At 36.6% G+C, this 22,561-nt stretch overlaps 2 pseudogenes; one reads left to right on the forward strand and one right to left on the reverse strand.

The window, feature by feature from the left end:
- The window catches only part of LOC137236018 (neurotrimin-like), a 104,823-nt pseudogene that overhangs the window by 80,246 nt on the left and 2,016 nt on the right, over window positions 1–22,561 (forward strand).
- Window positions 590–15,586, reverse strand: LOC137236017 (succinate dehydrogenase [ubiquinone] iron-sulfur subunit, mitochondrial-like; annotated as a pseudogene).

Genomic DNA, 22,561 nt, shown 5'->3' on the forward strand with positions numbered 1-22,561 from the left:
GTAACTGGTTCCAAAGAAGTACACGATTCTAAAAGGCATTAATTCCTAAAATGTCCCCGGCCCAAAATGTCATACGATTTTACAAAAGTAAAATAATAAATAAACACAAAGCGCGATAGCCTCAGAAGAGATTTTAGGCCGAGCTTCTCTTCTATTTTGTGTCGTGCTCCTCTAATTTTTCCTACAAATTGACGTGATGACTCAGAACATCTTAAAGGGAGATGAGTTTTAACTAAGAAGCTTTTCATGGCAGAAATACAGTCGGAGTGTTTGCTAAATCTCTGGATTTTCGGTGTGATAGGCGTAACACGCTACCACGACACCACGGCCTAAGTATCCAGTTTGTAAAAAGTACCCAGTACATAAAAGTACCCAGTACAGAAAAGAAACCGGTTCAAAAAATTTGCCAACTCTACTGACTTGTTCCAAAAAGGTACGCGTTTCTTAAAAAGTACACGGTTCTAAAAAAGTTGACCCACCCTAATATAGATAGAATATAGGGTGTCTTTATTCAATTTTTGTATACAAAGTTTTAGTGTTTAATTATAAATTATTTTAAATAATTAAAATTAAAATGCAGTACAATTGCCTACTTTTGAAGCTTGTCTGTATCTAAAAGAAGATGAGGTCGCTTTTTATAACCAGATAACAGTTGTTTTAACTTATTTATTGCTAAACCAGGTGTGTGACAACGATAAATCCTAAATGGATCTCGAATTTGATTCAAACATTCTTCAGTATTGTTATCACGCGAATCTATAACCCAACGATAAACTTGCATTAGGACAGCTGGGCCTAAATATCTATCGTCATTCCACCAATACGATGGGCAAGTTGATGTGCAACAAGCACAAATAATACATTCATATAAGCCATCCAATATCAAACGATCATCAACATGTTGCAAATACTGTGCTGTTTCCTTAGACTTCTTATTCGGATTTTTGCGATGCAACCACGGCTTGATGAACTTGTATTGTGCATAGAAGTGACCCAAATCTGATACCAGATCACATACAACATACATATGCAGAAGTGGATATATTTTAAGCTTTCTTGAAAGATTTGTATATATTTTACATATGCAAGCCAAAGTATTAACACCGTCAATATTCATAGCACACGAACCACAGATTCCCTCTCGGCAAGAGCGTCGAAAAGTCAGTGTTTGATCCAATTCATTTTTGATTTTAATCAAGGCATCCAACACCATAACACCGCAGTGATTTAGGTATATTTGGTAATTCTGCACTCACGGTGTTTCTCCGGGCTGCCAACAATAAACCTGCACTGTCTTGATAAGTGGGGCTTTTTTAGCTCGCGGTGCTGCTGCTACTGCTATTTCTTTAGTCGTAGGTTGTTTGGTTGCTTTACATTTTGTTTCCTTTTCTACTGCTGGTTGTTTACATGTACTCTTTGCTTTGGATTCAGTTTTTCTCGGCTCCTGTTTTTATTACTCTGCTTTCGTAACGTGCACAAATGCTCTTTGTCATGGTGGAATAACCAGGTGAATTAAGCCAACAATTGTCTCGCTCTAAATTCTTCTTTGTTCTGTCATTCGGCTATCTGAACATTTTTCACCAAAGTGTTGTTCTTTTTTGCATTTTTCAGGAGTAAAATATGGTAGTTTTAGTACTTTCTTCATCTAAACCAGTAGGTGAATATCGATGGACCTTTACCGGATTTAATTCCAGAGATTCATATTTGGGTATATTTGGTGTGGGCTTCCATAAGTAAGGTCGTGCATAACTATCGCGTTCATACTATTGATGTTTCCATTATATAAGTATGTTTAATTTGTTCAAAAAAAAATTGAAACAGGTCTTTGTTAAAACTAACTATTTGAATTCGCGTCATATCCAACAAGGATTTTCGCCTGTGCAGCGCTACTGAAGACTTTCGAGAAATGTGCAAGAACACCAAAACTGTCGTATTACACCTTATTTATATAAACACTTGGCTAAAACAATGGATTTCTAAATACAGTTGCAAAAAATTATTTTTATTTATTTATTTATAAAAGCTTATACAATGTTATTTAACATATGTACAACCTAAAATACATGCAGCGCTAGCATCAGAGGCTATCAGCTGGCAAAAAATTATTACTCACTATTGTTGTTTTGGCCTAAAAATTAGACCACTAAGATAAGAGGAATGTTACAGTTATGGATTGTAATTTAGAATATATGAATCCAGCTCGATCGGATTAGCACCTTCTGGTTCTAGGCCGACTCCTATTATATCCCCTGACATATTTTAGTAAATAATAACTTGGGAGCATTAGTAATACATCATGAATTAACTGTCAAGAGCTTATGGGAGATCTTCTGGTCAAGTTTGTATGATATATTAGAAGGTCATATGTTTTACTTCAGACTCTCAATGTCAAATCAACGGATCAGATGGAAAGAACAATGGATTTTTAGAGACCGAAACACATTTAAAAGTATTACGATCACTTCTGAGTGTGACTGTAAAACTTTTCGCCATACCCGAAGCCCATTTAAGTGCGCAAAATTCCTACAGTTCAACTATATAATGGATAACACCTCTCCCACTTATATCCGGTTTTTCGATAAAAGCTTCAACTGCAGTTGAAGTTGAGGTCAGTTTACTTTAGACGCATTATTGAATTTTACTACTCATCGCAGTTTAAGTTTTTAATTTTGTTCGATGCCTAAAGTAATATAAGTTCGCACTGATATGCTGAAGAAAACAGTCTGTAATGGCTTTCGTAGCAAGGTATTTGTTCATAGTGTACCTATATAAGTGTGTCAACTAAGCGATAAACGTCAAAACTACAAACAGCCTCGCTCACCTGATGCAAATCTCAGGTTTAGAGTTGCATTTTTGGTACGTAAGAGTATTTCAAGCTGGGTGGCATTTTATAGTTTAATAAACTTTGTAGTATTAACAGATGAAATAGTTTCATATATTTCCGCGGAAATAAGAATGCTAGAAGATTTGTAGCCTGCAACAATGCGGAAACATACGGAAAGCAAAATTTATTTAAATTAGAATCAAAATATAAAGCGCCACACGTGTAACATGGAAAAATTTCCCTTCTAAGGCTGTTTACACAAATGCATAAGGGCAAAATTATATAAACGCTTTGGTCGCTTCTTATATTTTCTCTTATATTTTTGTCGAGGGAGCCAATAAGGTTAGAGTACTGGTGTTAGTGTGTGAACTATATTTAAAAAAACTAACGAAATACAAGAAAAATACAACGTAGTTCATTAAAAACTAAAATGCCAGTTTGTATTTCGATAAGGTTTTTTGATAATATGCCGATTTTTCTTTATTTTTTCTGACATATGAAAATTTTGTTTTTAGTTTCAAAATTTTGTGCATAAAAACACAACTTAATTCAAAGTGTAAATTGTGTGTGCAAATGAGTTTTCAATAAGTGTACATTCTTCAGTTTTTCATAGTTAAGGAATTGACCTCCAGTTTCTTGTGTTACACAAATATAGTGAACTTGGGTACAGAAATTCAAATTAAAAAGTTTTTCACAATAATTTGAAAAACTCTACGTTTTCTCTGCCTTTTACACTTAAAGGAGTAACCATCCGTAATAAATTAAACTTTTACTGAAAATCAATAACTCTGAACTGAACACTTTTCGCCATTATATAAAATTAAAATGCTGTGGAACAGGAGTAACACTTTTGTGACTACATAAACCCCGTTTCAATATTTTACGTCTCTGCACAGAACCCTAATTGACCGCTTTCAACCGAAACAACAATGGCAACCCAGATTTTCCCGTTATGCTCACTTAAGCGAGTGCCTGTCACAAAGAAGTCAACACACTTGTACTTGACACTATGCATTTGTTTTTCCACTCCTACTTTCTCAAAGCGGGTAAACATTTTACCCTCTTCTGACCGTTGAAAATACATCCGTACCGTTTCAGATAGCGTACATCTTCTATCTCTTTTTATTTACTTCACCTGGTGATTCCACCATGGCTCTTTGTAAGCTTAAGTTGATTTGAAGCATTTCGCTGAGGAAGGCAGCAATTTTTTTTACAATATTTATGTTTTACAAAACATAAAATATCAGTAGGAAATAGAAGACAGCATTTTCAGTGCCCACTCAATCAACACAAATTTTTTATTTTGTTAAAATCTTTCAAGAGTATTTCTTATAATAGATTTTTCTCACAATGACTCTGAGTCAAGAGTACCTAAGTTTCAAAGTGTTTGTAAAAATGGTTGAGTATAAGTTACAAAGACATGATTCTGGCCGACTCGTGAAAATCGAAAGGAGTTTTATTTCAACGGTGAGTCAAGACGTACATACATGTAGACCCCATAATGAGCCATGAGTCATAAGTCTTTTGAACTGAATGCATATAAGGTTATATCGTTACAGGAGGAAGTATATTTAAGTAATCGAGCCCACAAAATACGCTTGATGTGATATAAGCGTGCTCCCTCCCACCACACCGAGGTTTCTGAGTTCAACTCCCGGGTAAAGTTCATCAAAAATTTTTAAAAAAGTGTTTTTTATAAGAAAAAAGTTTTTCTAATTGGGGTCGCTACTCCTGCCAATTTGTAGGGAAAAATTATAAGGAGCGCGACGCAAATTGGAAGAGAAGCTGGGACTTAATCTCCTTAGAATTAAGTCGCGCCAAGTATTTATATGTTATTTTATAAAATCGGCTTACTCAAGGAGAACAAAGTGACTTTAAGAAATAAAAAGCAAATTTTAACTAAGTATTTAATCGCCAACCAAACTGAAGGTCGTAGGTTAAGGGCCGGGAAAAAGCAACATTAAAGTTTTTAGAAAAAAGTTTTTTTTTTTCAACAAGAAAGCCCCAAAATATATCCAGCTTCAACAGAGCCAAATATTTATAATGTTTCTAACCGCAACTTCGACGACCACGGCAAAGAGCGGACAATATCCATAACATTCTCCCTAGCCTTTGGGGATTGTTTTCGGAGCATATATTTTATATTAAGGATTGAAGATAAAGATATTCTAGTCAAATCCATCCTCTGAACTCCACGTAGAAACAGAGACTCAAAGAAGGAAAAATCATGCCAAGAAGTGCGAATTTGTACAAAGTAGATAACAGAGAAGTGAAGTTCTATATATGTATATTAAACTCTTTTTTAATTGGATGGTCCCTACAGTATTCAGACGAAAAGTTCACGTGAAGATGAATAGTGCTTTGAGTGATGACAACGTGTGTCGAGGGTAACTAAAACCTTTTTGAAAGGTGTTGAGCTCAGCTTTATTGCTCTAATAGATTAACAGCCCAATTCTAAACGAAAATTCCGTGCGAGTTTTTTCCCTTCTCCCATTCCTCGTATTCTAAATAAAAATTCCTTGTGACTTTTTTCACTTCTTCCTTTCCTCCTATTCTGAACAATGTTCGAAAAAGCGGAAACAGGTTATGGGAGAAAAGTAGAAAAGAGATTTCTCTGCCATTTGATAGGAGTTTTTTCACTAGTTAAATTAAAGGGAATGCATCAAAATCGTTAAAGGAAATTGGTTATTTTAAGAAAGAAAACATATTTGTACAAATTTGTGCTAAAATATGTATTTACATTCTACCACAATATTCTCACTGTTAATACAACAACAACCACAATATTCTTTATTTTAAGTCGAAAAATATATCATAAGCAATGGAAGAGCTCTTCGCATATTTGGTGCAGCCATCCAGAAATTGCGCAAGGATTTTTTAAGAAGGCTTAAATAGATTTTGGCATATGGGGAAAGGCGAACTCAACTCGACTTGGCCGCCAGAAAATTGCTTTGCAGAATGAATGCAGGCAACTCCGTCGGATTCGTGTTATCCCGCCGGTCTTCTTCTTATGCTCCTCTGTTGTTGTTGCTGTGGCACCAATTCATTACTCATTTCAGTGAATACCACATGAAATGCAATAATGTGCATTGTTTATACCTTATTTCTTAATTTCAAGCAAATTGGCAACAATAATTAAACTTCACAATTTTTTAAACAAAATAAGAAATGGGCAACGAAATTTCAATTGACAAAACAGCTGACTTCGAAAATTCGCAATTCCTATTCCCCAATTATTCTTCTCCCTAGGAGAAAAGAATTGGAGGAATTTTTCCGCGGGAATAAAAAAATACGCGAGAACAAAATTCCGCGAGAATATTTAGAATTGGTCTGATAAGATACAGTGAGTCTGTTTTAGCTTACTTAGACACTTGCGACAGTTGCAAAAGAAATATTGCGAGTAACTTTCTTGATACTTAGCTTTTGGTATTTCAAAATTTTTGTCGCAGCTTAGCTTATTGGGTTTTAAATAAGCTAATTTCCAAATATAAATCGTAAATATGCTGAGTTGGTGCTTAACGATGGGTAATACAACGTGATATTTAAGTCTTCGTTTTTACCACAACGAGTTTTGATGTTTCCGTATCTTCATCAGGGAGTCTATGTAGTTTTTATTCAAAATGAAAGCAATAAATCTTCAAACTTCGATCATCACCAGAAGCAGATGTTCCTTTTTTTTTTTTTTTGAAACTTCAAAATTTAAAGGTTAGAGAATTCATTGCTTGCAAATCTTCCAACCTTTTGTTACGTGGTATGAACCCCTATTTTGCTCATGTGGCTGCGGGTGAGGTCGGTGGTGCAACACCCCGCCCAAGACAACGAGCTAGCCTGGGCCCGCAAGCATACCTGCTTGCCGCCGCTCCTCACCACCCAAACAGTCAGCCACGTAACACTTTCTTAGAGGAAGACTAAAGTAGCTGCAAAAAAAATAACAAATGGTAAAAAATGCTTTATACCAGTTGACTATTTTAGGAAATACTACAAAAAGTTAGGAACTAATTATTTCATTATGGAGGTTTTCGGCCAATTTTTTGAAATAAAACAGTCGCTTATTTTATCTTCTACGCGTTTCGACGAATATTCGCGTTTTCCTCAGGAAGGCTTTAATAAATATACGAAAAACAAGACATTTTGTTGGAAAGTAATGCAACGTTGCCTTCGTTATGCCATGCTATGCTATGAGTTTTTTTCAAAATTACGAAAAATGTAAGAAAATACATTTTTTTTCACCTTCGCCTAGATATGTTTTCATGATTCCCGAATAAAAACCATCTGTTGCTGGCTTTTAGTTGGATATGATCGGATCGGGAATGTATGTTAGCATAACAGTTCCATACAACAGTTTGTAATAGTCTTACTTATAGTTCGACAAAAAATAGTTAACACGCTCTGTAGAAATGACTACCTTTGAATATTTTTGCGGATGTTGCGATACAAAAGCAGTTAGCGTTTTTCAAATAAAATAAACAGTCAATAATGTAGATTGGTTTATGGAAAACCCACTTCTAGTTAGCTCTTAGCTAACTTCTTTTCCTGCTCAGATATTTCTCGATGGAGTATACTATGTTTCAAGGAAAAGTATAAAGTAATGAAGTAACCGATTAACACCTCGGTTGTTATATCTAGTAATTACATTTCACAGTGCGAGGGTGATACTGGCAATTGGTTAAAGTTTTCACTCCCAATTATCAGTGGAGTATTTAAATATATTTCACAACAATTTGTCGAAAATTTACAATTCAAACTTTTAAATTCGTATATTTTTGCACATTTTCTTTAACGTGTAGAAATAATCAACTTTAATGAAACTTAACTACCATTGTGGCTAAATACACATAAATCAAATTGGTATAAAGGAAGTAATAAAACTAAGAGCGATGCAAGTACATATGTCTTTGGAGATAAAACCATTATTTGCTTCAACTTCTTTGAACAATTTCTCGCTTTTTTTCTTTTTGTTTCTTTTTTTTTACGTCGCCCAAAAAAAGAAAAAGCAACAACTCGCAACACTCAACATATGGCCAATCAGGCCGATCAAGTGTTCAAATACGATTACATTTGTACGCACACACAAACAGCCACATAAACACATATGTATGTTGTGTAAACAAAATCAAACAACGAGATAGCCACTTATAAGGACAAAGAAAATTTGTTGAATTTTTCACATAGCACGTGCTATAAGCAGATAGGCCAATATAGTCGATCATAGAGAAAACTTCACAAGATATTAGCATGTAATTCACAACTGGAGTTTTATTATATGGTTTTTGTTTTTAAACCTGCCGTTTAGTGAATTACAGCGTAGGATGTCAATCACGATATTATCATAAAGATTTTGGAAGTTCAAAAAAGTGTCGTATTCATTCTAGAATTTTAAGTTGTGCATTTTTTCCATGGTTTACAATGTAAAATTTAACAGAAACATAGCGCATGCCGCATATGAGAGACCATGTGAATTCCACAAATAATACGTACTTTACACCTTGAGACTAATTATCTAGCCACCTTTTTATGTGACGTGTCATAGTGTCAATGGAACTAGCATCAATTGACACTAATTCGCTTTTTAAAGAGAATTAATTTGAATGACATTAATACCAAAACTAAAAGAGAATTTGTGTTAGAATATGTTGGAATCAACATCGTTGATAATAGTTCTCTTTACAAAAGCGAATTAATGTCAGGTATACCTTTTCACGTCATTGACATTAATACCCTTTCCATAGCCGAATTAATGATAAAACTACTGTGTCCACACACCACCAAACATTGGTATGAAAAGTCGCATAAGTCTTAATGCCAAATATTATTTCGAAATCCTAATAGCATGCAATTTACAATTTAAAAAAATCTCTGCAGGGTTCTGTTGTTGTTGTTGTTTATAGCGATAAGAACACTCGCCGAAGGCCTAGGGGAGTGTTAACTATGTTCATGGTCCTTAGCCAGATGCAGATGCGGTACGTTCTGACAACAAGTAACATTAAGGTAATAGCCTGACCATCTCGGGAACGATTTGTTATGACCACATAAAACCTTTTAGGCCATACCGCCCTCCGAACCCCTAAATCCATGAGGAACTTGGGATCGCCAGAGCCTCGGCTTTTAATGAAACAGGATTCGCCACGCGTAGGTGGGGTTGACAATTGGGTTGTAGAAGCAATACATTGCGCTAGAAACCCCTTGAAAGGGTTGCGCTACACAACCCCTTGAATCAATTTGGTATTTTAGTCGCCTCTTACGACAGGCATACCTGTCGCTGGTATATTCTAAGCCCCCTTATCCGCTGTTCGTATTGCGAAACGATATTAAGATATTTTTTCACTCAAATCCTTCCTTTCCCAAAATATGTTCCTTTAATAATCGCTTGCTCTTTACCATTTCCTTCACTCTTCATTTTCCATTCCCATTTCTGTATTCCTTTCTCCTTTGTTTCCCTTCCTTTTTCAATTCCCCTGCGCTTTCGTTATCACTTTCACTTTCTTTTTCTCCCCATTCCGTACCTCTCCTCCTTTCTGTTTAACGTCTTTCCCTTTCCTCTCCTCTAATGCGTTCTCCCATATGTTCCCCCACGACCTCTCTCATTTCTTCCTCTATGGTATTTCTCTCTTCAGCTCCTCCTTTACTAACCTTTATAACCCTTTTTGTCTAACTTCGTATCCCTCCCTTCGTATTCTTCCGGGTCTCCGTTTTTCTCTCCATGTTTCTATATGGATTCTTTCCGGCCTTTCCATAACTACCATGAGTTCGGAAAACTCACGTTGTCTGAGATGAGCTGCTTGCTGCGTAACTGTACAAGTATTTGAAGGGTAATCGCGAAAAACATTGTAAGCGCCAATCATTATTTTTAAGGAGGACAAAAAGAAAATGTGTATGAATTGTACTAGCTCTAAAGCTACGTTATTTTTGGAATTTGTCATGGCCGTAACAGAAATCATAACCGATATTCTAACTCTCATGATCTATGAACTATGGTCATCAGCATCATCATCAATATTTCTCAGCGAGCATCATCGTCGGCCATCCTGAAAGAGACCACGTAACAAAGCTGTGGCTGGAGTCTCGAATACCCTGAGCAATGACGTTTGCACCTCTAACATCTCTTAACGCCCTGCAAAAAATGCGATCAGTCCACGATCAATCAGGGATGAGTTGCAAAGGAGCATACGACCGGAGTTAGTTTTGACATCTTTATTTGGGTTGAATAGTTCATTTTCGTTTGGGCATGTTCTATGGAAAGACTAATTGTACCCCCATCTTTACTGTAGGACACGTCCCCTTTCTACAGCAAAATATGTTCGGACATGTCCTCTTTTTTCACCTACGGGAATACTCTATTATTTTAAAGACTGAGTCAGCACGACTTTACCCATAAGGGTCTAGCGATCAATTAAATCCCATTATATATGAAAAGAATCAATAGCCCCACACTCTATTAAACTTAAGTCGAGCAATTTTTTGTAGAGTACTTGCAACGGCAATATGGCCGTAGGCCCCCAATAATTTTTAAATGTTTCACAGCCGTGGTATATCTAATACTCTAACCATTTATTGAAGTGGTTTTCTGATTAACCAATTAAAATATAGAACGGTTCTTTTCGAAGTTCGGTTTAAGGGACGATATAGAAGTGGTATGGTTTAACAACGGTTTGTAGCCATGTAATCAATTTTTTTATTTGTTTTGTATTAAACTAACAAAAAAATTTAGTCCATCAAAAATGTATTAAAATATTAAAAGCGTAACAGTCTCATTTTTACTCGCAGTGACTGTACTAGATAATCTACGAACTTGGCTTTCCCTGCAAAAATCGCGAGTACTGCGTGCATGCATGTATGGAGTACTCGCTATGGACCAAGCGAGTGCTCCAAAATTAACCACAATTCATACAAAAAATATGGTCCAATTAACATTGCGATGTCCTAGGACCGGACCATATACTCCAGCTCCGCATTACATCAGAGTAATCCATGGAGTACCCACAGTCCAATAAATATCGTGTAGTGATTACAATCGTTAAAAACGAGCAGTGATCGGCTTACAACATGTTCGTGTAGAAACATGAGTTGGTCCATCGCTGCATTACAGTGGAGTAGAATGGTAAGTACTCCAGTGGACCACATGGTCGAACGATTTTTGCAGGGTTGTACTTTACTGTCTGCATATGTGTATGGGTTTATATACGGCTGATACTGCTGCTGCTACTGAGGTCTACTTTGGTCAACCATAGCACTGATCATTGTTGGCTTTTATTCTTGTTGCTTTTACCACTCTCTTGTGTTGTTAGTATTGTTGGCATTTTGACTTATTGACTTTTCGGTCAGTTGGCTTCTGGGATGATTTTCTATGCACACATGCAAACATATGGGTATGTGTATGTATGTACACTCATAAGTGAACATATTTGTTTGTATCTTAGTACCAAAATATTGGCAGAGTTTGCTGTTGACCAAAAGTAGTTGGTTATTTGGTTAACATGTGTTGGTATCACATGTATGTATGTGTGCACATATGTTAAATATAATATGTACATATGTACTATGTATTAGGATTAATGATTTTGTTTGTCAATATGTTCTTCATGTTTTTTTTAATGATCTCACATTTTGTTGTTTTAAGTTTCTTTGCTTGCGTGTGTGCTTTGTTTAAGTTTGCTTTTCTGGTGATTTTGTGTAAAGATAATGGTAACATCTGTTGATTATTTATGATTGACAAAAATGCACACACATGGACATACACATATAAATGAATATTTGAGTGGTCGATAGCCTTTTAGTAGCTTTAATATTACTACTAGGTTGACAACTGTAGTGGATTTGTTAAAGTTTATGTCGTCGTTCAAAGCTAACTTGGCCTATATTCCATATTTTGAATGCATATTGATTGGCACTCCATCATGCCACACCCCTTACTATAATTTCAAGTACTTGAGCCCTAGTCGGAAATGAACAAGAGTTGTCTACATATGTGCTAAAATTTTCACAAAACGTTGATTTTTTTTAAATAAGTAGAGCCAGTTCTTGCGTTTCCTGATCCAAAAATCACTAGACGTTGTTGTTGATGTATTAACGATAAGGGCACTCCCTGAAAGTTTTGGGGAGTTTTCCCGGATATAGATCCGGTACGTATTGGTAGCAAGCACCATTAATGTACTAGCCTGACCATCACGAGAATGATCAATATGACCACATTAAGCCTTCTAGGCCATAAAGAAACCCCACCCCCTAGATCCATTGGGAACTTGGGTTCGTCCGAGCCTCGCCTGCTTAAAATGTGTATAATGCATTCATATTTGTAACAGGCTCGCGTAGGTGACGTTGAATTGAGTTACGGGAGCTATGAAGTTATACAGCTTTGTATTGCGCTCATCAACCCCTTGAATCCCTAACTAGATATTGTTGTTGTTGTAGCGATAAGGACACTCCCCAAAGGCCTTGGGGAGTGTTATCGATGTTGATAGTCCTTTGCCTGATGCAGACCCGGTACGTTTCGGTAACAAGCACCATTATGGTACCAGCCCGACCATCTCGGGAACGATTTAGTATGCCCTCAAGAAACCTTGAAGTCATTACCGCCCTCATCACCCCCTACATCCATAAAGAACTTGGGGTCGCCAGAGCCTCGGCTATGAAACGCGATTCGCCACGGGTAGGAGTGGTTGACAATTATGTTGGAGAAGCTCTATATTGCGCTGCCAACCCCTTGAAAGAGTTGCATTACACAATCCCTTGAATCAATTTGGTATTTTAGCCGCCTCTTACGACAGGCATACCTGCCGCGGGTATTTTCTTATCCCCCTAACCCGCTGGTAGATGTTCGCATTCGTTAGTGCCTTGTAATTGTTCTCAAATTTTAGGCCTCTACGTTGTAAAGGCTTCGTTGGAAAATAGCTGTTGTCCCTATTGACTGCGAATATCTTGAGAGAGAAAAAAGCTGAGTCAACGCGAAGCTTCGAGAGGTCACACAAAACGTTCACGCGGAAGAAAGGCTAGTACCGGATTTGTATCCTAGAAACTTCTGATCTTTTCCTTAACACTCCCTCAAATATTATCGAGACTTAAAAACAACAACAATAACAAATTTTTGGCATTACCCTACTCATAGTGACACTATGTATTAAACTCTAGAGCTCTCTGCATACTTGGCAGCCTAGTTTATTTTTGTGAAAGGAATAATCATCACCAAACGGCGCCTAACTGCCGGGACTCCATTAGTTACGCCGTAAAAAGACTTCACCTATTATCTCTTCACAGGGGTAGCTGAGTATCGTGGCTGTTTGGTTTTGTCAATTCGTTGGCGCCCCTCTAACTCCAATTCGAATGAGTTAAACATTTTGATAGCACGCCTTGTAAATTAACCAACGAAAATTGCTTAAGAAAACTAACGAATGTTTGCAGCTCCTCTGGCCTAATACTCTTAAGCTCAGGGAGGAGAAGAAAAAGAAACTTAATTATGGAAGGTCGCACAGGAAGATTGCAACTGTGACGTAAGGTATTGTTATCCAATCCCATCAGTGCCACATAAATATTAGCTGTCAAGTGTACGTTGACTACCGTAACTTATTTGAATATATTCTTGTAGCAAGATCACCAACTTGCATATTTTTCCTTGTACGAAAGAGGTTCCTATAGTTTATATCGAAGACTATCGTGAAATATATGCAGTCAATTCAAGTTGTGAAACAGGGGTAACTAACATTGGGACCACTACAAGTGACCCTAGTCTCGAAGTATTAGGTCAATCAGGAGAGCCCCTGTTCTGTCTTTGAATGGTTAGTGCTCTGTCTTGTCTTAGCCCTGGTTATCTCTTTAACCAAGGCAATATGCCATCTCTCTCCACGAATATTCCACGATCTTGCTTAGCGTTCATCATTTTAGACAGCAGAAGCGCTCCTTGATGTGACCAAACTTTTAAAAGTAAATGTCGGATATCGTATGGCTTCCTAAGGCTTTCAATGACTGATATATTTTCACTATAGCATACCATGTTCCAATTAGAAGAATATCATCCGGTGCTCCTTAAGATAGCTCTAAAAAAAATTACGGATATCCTATGATTTTGAAGTCCTTAGGCTTTCCAAGACTGATACGTTTGAACCTATATCGCCTATATCGATATTCTTTGTCAGTATCAGGCATGACCGTCGCTCTTTTGTGTGCATTTATTAACAGTTGCGTTTGTATTTTTATACATATGAGCGCAAATTAGCTGCAGTTATTCTCTCTTGGTGGTTTTATTACAACTGAACTTAAATAAGTGTAAAACACTTACATCCAGACGCGTCATACTGCACCCAGATCTGCTCTTTTTAGTATAAATATATATGAACATCTCCCAGCAGGTTGAAGCTGATTGACTTCGCCACGGATCGAAATATGGTCATCAGCAGTACCAGAATCCATCATAAAAAGACGCCTTTCGAACACGCAACTAAATCGATCATTTAGTGATCGACAGCACACCTAGATCCAGCGTCCTAGCTGTGCGCACTCTACGAGGTCCAAATATACCCTCGGACCACTACCTTGTGGTAGCCGAGATACGTACATGCCCCTGTGCAGCACAGAAAGTGCAAGCAGTGAGACAACGAAAGTTTGCCATCGAAAAGCTCCTCGCGAAACAGACAGCTGATGACTACTCCACTCGGTTCTCACGCCTGCACACCGAGAACGATATTCAGCCCGACGATGTGGCAGAGCAGGGGGAGCATATTTCTCTCCCATTACGTACCGCCGCAGCTAACACCATAGGTTTCCAGCAGCAACGCTTATTTAGAAGGAAAAATATGTGGTGCAGAAGCGCATAAATACAAAAAGCTTCAGATGCAGGCTGATAGGAACAATGGAAGGAAATTCTACCTAAAAATCCGGCGAAAGACGGAATGGTTCAAGATCGTGCGCATTCTGCAGTAACGATAATGGCGATCTGGTTAGCTTAGGTTGTATTGGCCGGTCAATAAAGGCCTCACATAGACTGAATGTGTCCATAGTATTACCAGAAGGAAGAACCCCAATCAGGTGCCAGGACATACGTTATAGAATAACTCCGTCCTCTTGGCAAATACTAGCAGTTTTCAAGGACCCAGCTTAATTGCTGCCTCCAGATCTGGCAACTCTTCCGCCCCTAATAGCTGGAGCCTTGACCTGGCGAGCGCAGGACACTAACACAGAACGTGATATGGTAACTCACGTACAGAATGTGCTTAAGTTCTCTTAAGTTCTCCTTATTGCTAGCCAGCGGGGGAGAAGACGAACCCGATACCTCAATCGCCAATGAAAATACATTCCGACACCCGGCTATGACGGAGTGAGAAAAGCAATATTCCGGCTAAAAAATCACAAGGCGCCAAGTTATGATGGAATATCCGACGAGTAGTTCGAACACGGAGGCGAAGAGTTGGTAAAGAGCATGCATAACCTCCTATTCGAAATATGGTCGGATGAGCGCATGCCTCTAAATTAGAACTTAAGTATATTCTGCTTAATCCACAAGAAAGACGATCCCGCAAACCGTGCTAATTACCGCGGAATCATCCCACTTAATATCGCTTATAACATTCTATCTAGCGTGCCGTGCTGAAGCCCATAGTCAGCTATCTTATTGGACCTTATCAGTGCGGCTTCAGACCTGGTAAATCTATCATCCATCAGATCTTCATTATGCGTCAGATCCTGGAGAAGACTCACAATAAGGAAATCGACACGCATCATCTTTTCGTCGACTTCAATGCAGTCTTTGACAGCGCGAAAATAAGCTGCTTGCATGCTGCTATGTTTGAATTTAAGTTCCCTACAAAGCTAATGAGGCTCTGCTCATGACGCTGAGGAACACCATTAGCCCCGTAAGTATTGGGAAGGACCTCTTCGAGCCATTCGAAACAAAACGAGGTTTCACACAAGGCAACTCCCTTATGTTTAGTTTCTTTAACATAATGCTGGAATAGAACTAAACCTTAATGGTACAATGTATTTTAAAAACGTAGAATTACTAGCGTATGTTGATGATATTGACGGGCTTAATAAACGTTCTATTAGATCTGCCTTCTCTGGCTTAGATAAAGAAGCAAAAAGGTGAATCGTGCGGTAAGCGGGTACAAGGCGCACTACTTGCTGTCATCCAAAAAAGAATCGAGACTGTGAAGTCCTTTCTATACGAACAAAAATCACGCACCACAAGTCGTCCATCGTACCTGTCCTTATGTATGGCTCGGAATCATTTACAGTGTCGAGAGAAGATGATATGGCTTTTGGAGTGCACGAGAGAAAAGTTCTCCGGAAGATTTATGGTCCTGTCCGCGATGCCGATAATGATGAGCTGCAGCAAATAAAAACCCAAAGGTTACCCCGACTAGGTCATGTTATGCGAATGGACGAAGACGCAACGGCCAAGAAATTATTTCAGTCAACACCGCAGTTTAGGAGCATAAAAAGGGGAAGTTCTTCGCTGAGTTGGGAGAGGCTGGTGGAGGAAGGATCGACCTCCCTTGGTACTCTCAATTGGCGTCAGTTATCGTGAAACAGGCATAGCTGTCGTGACTTGGTATGAAACAGTCAAAATGGATAAGGCAGTTAAGCGCCAACTAATGATGATGATGATGATGATGATGATGATGATGATGATGGAAATTGTAAAACGTCTAAATTCTGCACAAACCCTGAAGACCTTTAAAATAATTTATTTCCCAAATATGAATACCTCTGTTCCCTGAGCCATTTACTTCCCCAACATTAAGGCAGCAAACAGTTAATCGCTTCGAAAGTTAAAAGGCTAAAGCCAACCCCATCCATACTTGTATCTTATTAAAAATAAACCTTTAACTCAATTAAACCAAAAAAAAATATTTGACAATTTCCATCTTACTTTTACAGTTCACCCATTGGTACAAGTTCCGAATCAATTAGTCGGTGCGCCCGTTGTAACCGATGTCACATTGGTTTGTAATGTAGAGCATCACCGAAAGCAATCATCTATTGGCAAAGGGAAAATGGTAAGCATACAATAGAAATATAAAAAAGTTAAAACAAATTAAATTTTAAATCTGAATTACAAAGTAATAGGAACAAAAGCAGAAGAATGAACTAAATCACAATCACAAAATTGTAAGCTAGAAGATTGTGAGGAAAAAAGGACAACTTGCAATCTGTCAACTTGACGCCAAAAAAACAATTTACAGCTTATTGACTTCGTGCCATGGAATAAATGAAGTTGCAACCTGCAATTTTTGGTATTCCAATACTTCAGCTCTTGAGTGAATGACTACTTTCATGAACTAACTGACTCTTCCACTTAACACGTTGATCCCTGGTGCCGAGTGTCATGTTATTTTCTACGTGACAGTTCATCGTCAGTTCTGAATGAGCTACAAAATAAACGAACAAACAAAAAACTTACTCACTGAAGTGACCAACGACAATTGCAAATTGCTATTGTACTCTTTTTCTATGCTTCTGGTGCTTTGTGTATTTCACTGCTTCGTTGTTTATATTATCTTTTATTTATTTTTTTGCAGAAACTAACTATTCGATTTTTTATGCAATCATTTTCACTTTTATTTAAATTTATTTTTTATTATTATTTTTTTTTTTTCATTTTCAGGTGAAACGATTATTGCTGGCGATCGTTATGTACTCACCGAAAAAAAGTTAATATGTATGCTACGGAAATTGTTTTGCACATAAGACGTTTACAAACAAGTGACTTTGGTGCCTACAAATGCATATCGAAAAATAGTATTGGCGATACTGAAGGAACGATACGTTTATATGGTGAGTATATACTTGTACAATGCTCATATGCACACATCTATATATATAAAATTCAAATTATGTATGTATATAACTATATATCGGGTTACGTCCTAAACCGATCGACAGATCACAACCAAGTTCGAAACATCCACTAGCGACCTTCCAATGATGGTCATAGGCTAAATATTGTGTCGATATATAAGAGGGGAGTGGTACTCCCCATGCAAATGGATCTTTGATACTATATAACTCTGGAAGTATTCATGCTAGGACATTGAAATTCAGTAGAGTTATATGACATTAAGTCTGAACTAGACAGGTCTATTGAACATCCCACTTTTTTTTCTATTGTGCTGTTTATCAATTCACACTTGTCGGTCTTACATGGAGTTGGTGGCCAAAAATATTTCCAGTAGAGATATCAACGTGAAACTTTGATCACGGCTTTACAAATATTTGAGAATTATTTTTACATAAAATTGGTGCGGGCGATACCTTCATACCGACCCAAAACCACCCACTTTCACCGCATGCATATACATGCGCGATAGTTCGCATTGGTAAGATGTGTCAATCGCAAATACAATATTTAATAGGATTAAATAAAGAAATTAAGGTTATTAAAAGATCTTGCATACATAACAATAACAGAACAACAAACACACACAAAAGTTTACATTTCCATATCGTCGTCTGGATAAAATAATATCGTATGTTACATGTGAGCGCATATAACATACGACAATAGTTTATCAGTGTGATGCTATCAGAAAACTGTCGCAAAGCATAGTTAGTGGCAGAAAGTGGCAGCTGACTTTGAACTCTTTATAATCTTAAAATTTTGGCTAATAATAAGATATAAGTCCGAACGTGAGGATCGGTGAGGAACCTAGCTAAAACTTTAGCTGAAATTGAAATATTTGTGCAAATAAACACTAATATAGGCACTGGTGAAATTTTAAATAACAAAAAAGAACACAACAAGCTAAAGACACGAAACTTATTTCATAATGAAGTAAATATCTTTGAGTTCAATATTCATTTTTACTTATTTCATCACAATGTTATTTTATGTATTTTTAAATAGCTTAAAATTGCACTTTATTTTTAACTTGCTCACCTCATTTTTGAAGCTAGTCGTAAAGAGTACAGTTCGAATACAACAAAAAAAATATATATACCTTTTAAAAGGCTATTGTAATAAGAGATCTAACGATACATTTGGTGACAAACTTTTCACTTTGATTTTTTTATTTTTGGCCTATGGAACCGACCACTCTGCAATGCTCAGAAATCGTCGAAGTGCCGCTACAGGAAAAAAATGTTCGTCGGTTTTTTTTTTCACCGTGAGTATTATTGTTGGATCAATCTACGCGCAAACTTCGTCTTAGTTCTATTCTGTTATGATCTTAAAGTATTTGATTCTCATTTATGAAAGTACGGATTTTCTAACAGTGTGTGTTTTTCAATTGTATGGAATATTTACAGGCGCGCTTCAAGAGCTTAGTAACATTAGATTTTTAGCCGTGCATCATAAGCTATGCTTTCGCTGTTTACTGTTACATCAATATCCCTTGAGTCAAAAGCCAAACTAGTCAGCAAAACATCCCAGTTCATTGACTAGAATTTTTCGATGTTTTTCATACTAGTCAGTTTTCGAATAGTTGAATATTGACTATGTAGAATTTTCCGGCGTTATTGATACTTGGAAGTATTTGATTTGGAATTTGTCTGTCGAACTCGATAAAATGTGCTCAATGAGCTGGGTTGATTTGCATGGACGAAAGTTAACCCATATCGCGCCATCGATTTTTAGACAGGTTTTGGGCTCAAGAAAAAAAGTTCCACTAAGCATACCCAAAAAAATAATTTTCGAGCGTGCAAAATTTGAGTTTTTTGACTTTTTTTCTTTGATTTTTAAGGTTTTTTTCATGATTTTTATCTGATTTTAAAATTTTCATGTATAAGCTGCCCTCAAAATTGTCCGCTTAAAACTTTGGCGATAATAGTTTATTGAAAAAAAAAAATTTTTTTTGGGTTTTGAGGAGTGTTCTGGGAAAAAAATTATTTTTTCGCCATTTTTTTTTAAGGGTTTCTTCAGAAACGTGCAAAAGTGTTGCCGATGAAATCGAATTTGTCTCATAGTTCCTATCCCAATTAAAATTAGTCGATAAAATGTTGGCATTAACAGTTTAAAAAAAAATTTTTTTTTTTGATTTTTGGGACTTGTTTTGGTCGAAATCGATTTTTATCATTTTCAAGGCTCCAAATCATTTTTTAAATATGTCCGATCTTGACGATTTTTTCAGACAACCATCTACGCCCAATACTTAAGCACGTGGTAAAATTTGATGTTGCTAGCGGTTAAAAAGAGGCAGAAATGGGGCAGAAATGGCGAAAACCCTCTTATTGAACAATCGATTGTATGGGAGGTATATGCTATAGTAGTCCGATCCGGTCGATTCCGACATATGTCAAATCCCCCATCAAAATATGCCTGCTTACCAAATTTCATCAAGATATCTCAAAAATTGAGGGACAAGTTTGCGTTCAAACAAACGGACAGACGGACGGACGGAGGGGCGGAGGGACGGACAGACGGACATGGCTAAATCAACTTAGCTCGTACCCTGATCATTTTGGTATACTTATTGTTGTGTCTAACGGAAACATATACATAAAAAATTATTTGGAGCCTTGAAAATGAAAAAAAAACCGATTTCGATCAAAACAAGTCCCAAAAACCAAAAAAAAAAAAAACTGTTAATGCCAACGTTTTTATCGCATAATTTTAAGTGGGATAACAACTATAAGACAAATTCGTTTTCATAGGCAACACTTTTGCACGTTTCTGAAGAAACCCTAAAAAAAATGGCGAAAAAATAAATTTTTTCACCATAACACCCCAAAAAAACCCAAAAAATATATATTTTTTTTTTTTTTTTAAAACTGTTATAGCCAAAGTTTTTAGCGGACAATTTTGAGGACAGCGTATACATGAACATTTTAAAATCATATGAAAATTGTTTAAGTAGGTCATGAAAAAAACCTTAAAAATCAAAGAAAAAAGTCAAAAAACTCAAATTTTGCACGCTCGAAAATTATTTTTTTGAGTATGCTTAGTGGAACTTTTTTTTCTGAGCCCAAAACCTATCGAAAAATCGATGGCGCGATATAGGTTAATAAATCGACCCAGCTTAGTGCTCATGCTTTCTGCCGTCAATTTGCAATAAAGTTAACAAGGTTAAATTTCATACAAATCAGTGGGCACATAATCACAAACACTCGCACATACCATTAAAAGGGATAAGCCTTTTAAATAGATAAACCTAGACGGAATAGGATCAGCTACCTTACGCATGTTTTGTATTTGTCATTTAAGCACTTGTCATTTCAGAATAATAAAAAATGGCAAGAATAATATAAATACCAAAGCACGGAAATTCAGCTAACGATGGTGAGTCGTATCTACCGATGTCATTCATTTAGAGACAAATATTCTGTTAGCCAAACGTAAAATGCATATCACTACCACCGCACAAACGCCATTAACACCCATATATATTTCGGACTAAACCAACCAAAACTCCATCATGGACTTTGCTCGGGGCACTTAAATTGCCAAAAGATTTTGGCATATTCAACCACACGAACCACAGCCGGTTGATCCAGATTAACATAAGGAGGTCCTAATCCTAATCCACACTAAGTCGGAAAATATCATCGCGAGGGCGCGCCCAGAGAAAACCAATTGTGTAAAGCTATATGAGTCTATCTTGCTAATTAATTACACGTTTAAAATAATATTGATTAAATAATCGGTCTCTTATTATTTTGTTATACGTAGATTAGGCTGGGCCGATTTATTAACCGATATCGCTCCATTGATTTTTCGATAGGATTTGGACTCAGAAAAAAAGTTCCACTACGCATACCCAAAAAAATAATTTTCGAGCCTGCGAAAAAATGGCGAAAGGGTCAATTTTTCGACCAAAACACTCCCCAAAACCCAAAAAATATTATTTTTTTTCAATAACTGTTATCGCCAACGTTTATACAACAGTTTTTAGAAAAAAAAAATTTTTTTTTATTTTGGGGAGCGTTTTGGTCGAAAAATTGACCATTTCGCCATTTTTTTCGCATCCTAACATGAAAAAATATTTATGATTAGTTTATATTTTACTTACTATTTTTGTAGATATGGAGAGGCCTGGAAAGAAAAACCAAAGAGAAGATGACAATGAGGTCACGGTGAGCATGTGTGTGATGAATGTAAACAAAGTATATACATATACATGTAAATACATGTAACATATACTCGTATGGCTGATTCCACGAAAGTTCAGACACCATCATCACAGACTTCTATGTTATCATATTTTCCAAGGTTTTTTGGGTTTTTTTTTTTCAAAAAATAGTTCACACGTATTTTGTTTTATTTTGGCAAAACAAAATTGTTACCGCTTTCTTCGATTTTTTGAAATTGCGAGTCACGTACTGAGATACATGACCACTAGTTTCAAGCGCAAATATCTAAAAAAAAAACGGTTTATACCTGAAAAATTTTTGCAGATCCTAAAACCTTCCATTTTTCAACAAAACAAAAAGCTTTAACAATTTTTGAGATTATTGTGGTAAAAAGTGGAGTAAAAATTATTCAGGGATCAACTATTTTTTTAGTTATTTTGCTCTTGAAACTGGCGTTGTCATGTAATTGAGTACGAGATCCTTAACTTTAAAAATTCGAAGAAAGTGGGAAACATTTTTTTCCATAAAATTATAAATACATACGTGTCAACTACTTTTTTACAAGTTACTTGGAAAAAATTATAACTATGAAATTTGGGATTATGGTGGATGATCTTTAGTGAAATCAGCCTAACATAAATAGTATAGGCAAAAAAAAATATTTGTTTTCTGTTGGTATGGCGAAGTTATTGCTTAAGGCATTTAAAAAGATAGTTTATAAAAATTTTAGCTTTCTATTTTAAT

Source organism: Eurosta solidaginis, unplaced genomic scaffold, assembly GCF_040869045.1.
Source record: "Eurosta solidaginis isolate ZX-2024a unplaced genomic scaffold, ASM4086904v1 ctg00001227.1, whole genome shotgun sequence".
NCBI lineage: Eukaryota > Metazoa > Arthropoda > Insecta > Diptera > Tephritidae > Eurosta > Eurosta solidaginis.